The sequence below is a fragment of the Rhincodon typus genome, chromosome 6, assembly GCF_021869965.1.
Source record: "Rhincodon typus isolate 14 chromosome 6, sRhiTyp1.1, whole genome shotgun sequence".
Classification (NCBI taxonomy): domain Eukaryota; kingdom Metazoa; phylum Chordata; class Chondrichthyes; order Orectolobiformes; family Rhincodontidae; genus Rhincodon; species Rhincodon typus.
Genome location: NC_063337.1, coordinates 93043858 through 93047902, shown reverse-complemented (window position 1 = coordinate 93047902; position 4045 = coordinate 93043858). Strand labels below are relative to the sequence as shown.

General features: G+C 41.7%; 1 protein-coding gene across 1 annotated transcript in view; it reads left to right on the top strand.

Moving 5' to 3' along the window:
- The window catches only part of LOC125483376 (sodium leak channel NALCN-like), a 19054-nt gene extending 16765 nt beyond the window's left edge, over positions 1 to 2289 (top strand). The window contains exon 7 of the mRNA XM_048598370.1: positions 1212 to 2289. The gene's annotated coding sequence lies outside the window, so the exon portion shown is untranslated. The remainder of the gene's footprint in view (positions 1 to 1211) is intronic.
- The last annotated feature ends 1756 nt before the right edge of the window (positions 2290 to 4045 follow it).

The following is a 4045-nucleotide window of genomic DNA, read 5'->3' as shown; positions in this document are numbered from 1 at the left end:
GACCCTTCCTCAGAAGGGTTCTGAGGAAGGGTCACCGGACCCGAAACGTTAACTCTGTTTTTTCCTTCACAGATGCTGCCAGACCTGCTGAGCTTTTCCAGCAACTTCTGTTTTTGTTCATACTCAGTGGTGGTGCTTTTCAAAATCAGATGGCCTTCAGCCAAGCCTGGCCTGACATTTGGTCATTCAGGTGGATACTAAACGTTGCTTTCCTTGCCCTTACTATTGAATTAATTGGGAGGGAAGGGGTTCTTTGAATTATCATCAATCAATTTTCTTTTTTTTGTGGTATTCAGATCTTTGACCCACATGCAGAATTTCCTCCTCATTGTTTCACTCCCATCCCTAATTACCCTAGAGCCACCTCCTTGAACCCCTGCCGTCTGCGCGGTGTGGGTACACCCACAGGGGAAGCTCCAGGACTTTGATCCAGAATCAATGAAGGAGCTGCAATTGTAGAACAGTGTGTGACTTGGAGAGTAACTTGCAGGTGGTGGTACAGCTACCTGTCTCTGCCCTTGTCCTTCTCGCTGGTAAAAGGTTGTGGGTCTGGAAGTTGTTGTTGACATGTTGTTGCAGTGCATCTTGTCAACAGTACACCTGCTGCCATTTTATGATACAGATGTTTTCACCAAGAATTTTCACCACATCTCTGGCCACGTTGTGCCGAAAGCTGAACCCAGGAAATTCTCACCTTCGAGTTCCTTTTCCTTGTGTATTTTCACAAAAACAGAACGATCCATGGTGTGGAGTTCAAAGTGCATGTATGTGTCTTTTGTCCATTTGTGCTTCTCAAGGCAACGAACCAAATTATTGAAAGGAACGAAGATTTCCAATGTCGTTCCAGAATACTACATCAGATATCCTTCACAATGGAAGCTGCCCTGACATTGCCAAAATGGAGGCCTCTGCACAAGCTTCGAGAGGCACTGCAAACTGGAGGAGCACAATTTCATCACTGATTTTGTACCCTTTGTCCATCGGGATCATGCCAGGGGCAGAAGGGGTGAGAGTTGTTGGGGTGTGAGTGATAGGTTTATCATTATTGGGGAGCTCAATTGTGAATTTCCAAATGGGAGGGGGGGAAAAGAGTGGAATGGGAGGAGTGTTGAGTGGTAAAGGACTCATTGATTAGTACTTTCGAAGAGCCACAATGGGCCGAATAGTCTCATTCCATGTAGCATGATTTTCTGATGTGTTTTTACTTGCAGAATTCAATAGCCAATGGCAGGAGATACACATCCTCTGGATTGCCATTGACATCAGTCATTGAATTTGCCTACTCTGACTGGATGTATTAATAGAGGTTTTAGCACATGACCGCTCACTTCCAAGGACCACCCCCACCTTCCCATCATTGCCTAGCGGGTCAATCAAGCACAGTAACAGCAAGGTTTGAAGATGAACAGATTGGCCGCAGTGGAGCTCCAGTTTGAATTATACGAGTCAGACAAGTATATGGCGTTCGCAAGAATTAACTGGTTCTTCCTTCTGGGCGGTCTCCCGAGACCACACCCGGTCACCCAGGCTTCCCCACAGCCATCAGTGAACCTACTCACTTGTCACTATCCAATTGGATCATGCTTGATGTTCCTGAAGTGTTCATAGGAAACGCCTTTCTTTAAAAATGCCTGTGATGTTTTGTTTTCTCCCCTGGGCTTTTCTCCCAGCATCAACTGTGCGATTGATCATCTAATTCCTGGAGACGTCCAGGTCACCCTGGAGACTTGGCAACTTGACGTCGGATGCTGCCTTCCTGTGTGGATTGATGTCTAGCTATTGACATTCAGATTTGATGGAAAGAACTTGACCTCATTACAGTATAAACTTTAAAATCTATTTACATGCTTTGCCGCCCTCTGGTGTGGAACATTGTTGAGTGCAATATCTTAAAAAGTCACAACCAAAGAGGGACCATATTTGCAAATCCTAGACAGACTGTAAGCCATAACAAGGATAATATTAACTTTGAAACTTGTGGGATTTAAGTTTTCATTCTTGTAATTTTGTTGAATGTAAAACTTATTAGTAGAAATGCCATGTGTGACCAGATGATAATCCTGGTTGAATTCTAGTCCAACAGTGTGAGTTAAAATGAAATTTCAACATTTTGTGCCTTTACTAAATGTTCACGTCTGGTCGAAACATGTTTTTTGATTTGAAAAGGATTTCTGAAGTGAATATTTCCAATTTTTTTTTAATGTTATTATCCGTAACCCATACTTGCCTACTAATGGTTTCTCTGTTTTTCCTACATTATTGCCATTGTTATTCAGTAAACTGTGAGAGTACCACACCAGTTTATTTTAATATTAAATGTTAAGTATCAATAAAGAATCCTTCATTTAATAATCTACTGGAAGTTTAGCTTTACTATCAGCCTTGCATCAAAACAGAATAAATTAAACTTTTTAAATTGTGCAGCATTCAAAATTGTGGCATTCCCGTTATTAAATTGAGGCTGAAAAGAACTGCTTAAAAAATAACTTATTTTCTTTCAGCCTCAGTGCTGTGAAACAGATAACTACATGCAAATGAGCCCACACCAGCTCAACTTTGGTGTGAGTTATTACGGAAGAGACTACAAGCTTCTCACTGTGAAATACATTTGTGAAGTTGGTTAGTAATCGGTTTACGAGAGACAACAGCAACTTGTTGTTTCAAAATGATGAAAGAGCTTGCATTGCTAATGTGGCAATTGACACCCATAGGACATCCTGAAACTGATTCCAGTAAGTTGTGTATATTGTCATTTTGTAACTAAGTGCAAGCTCATTTTGACATTTATTTTGGAGATATATTTAGAATCCCTACAGTGTGGAAGCAGGCCATTTGGCCCAACAAGTCCACACTAACCCTCTGAAGAGCATCCCACCCAGACCCACCCCATCCCTGTAACCTTCCATTTCCTATGGCTAATCCACCTAGCCTTCACATCCCTAGAGATGATGGGCAATTTAGCATGGCCAATCCATCCAACCTGCACCACTTTGGGCTTTGGGAGGAAACTGGTACACCCTGAGGAAACACACAGACTCAGGGAGAATGTGCAAACTCCAGCACAGAAAGTCACCCAAGGCTGGAATCCAACCCAAGACCCTGGCACTATGAGGCAACAGTGCTAACCACTGAGCTACCATGTAGGATAATTGATGATATCCAGGACGTCATCCCTAATCTTCTTTCTGCATCTTTCGAAACAGGTAGCTGGAACTTCAATGTTAGTAACTTGTAGAGTTCATACCTGTAATTCCCCTCAGCACTGTGTGGAATTGTTGGATGACATTATATAATTCAAGTCAATTTTGGAAGATTGAGGGGTGAGCCTATGGAGATGTTTCAGATGACCATAGAATTATAGAACATTTACAGTATCTAAGGAGGCCATCCATCCCATTCTGTATATACTGGCTTTCTACAAAATCAATTTAGCTAATCCCACTCTTCTACACTTCCCCATTGCCCTGCACATTTTTTCCGTTCAGATGCTTATCCCATTCTCTTTTGAAAGCCATAATTTGAATCTGCCTCAATTGCCATCATCAGCATTGTATTCCAGAACTCCAGTATTCATTGGATTAAATAAAAAAATGTTTTTATGTCTCCTGCAATTCTTTTTCAAAGCACCTTTAATGTGTGTCTTCTGGCTATCAATTCTTCCACCAATGAAAACAGTTTCCATGTATCTACTCTGACGAAACCATTCAGGATTTGGATTATCTCTAATCTCGAGTTTCCTCTCGACCTCTTCTATGGAAAACAGCCCATGTCTCTCCAATCTATCTACATAACTGAAGTTCCTCATCCCTACGAACCATTCCCATAAGACTTTTCTCCAATGTCTGCACATCCCTCCAAAAGCAATTATAAGGAGTTGATCAGATCTAGAGAAAGAGAAAGTATAATATTGGAGCTAGGCTCATTTAGAGATTTCGGGGATAATGTCAGAAGTCCTGTCGCTTGATGAAGTTGGAACTGTTTCCCCTCAAGAAGGGTAAAAAGAAGTTTGATTGAAGATTCCAAAATCATGAGTGGTCTGGACAGA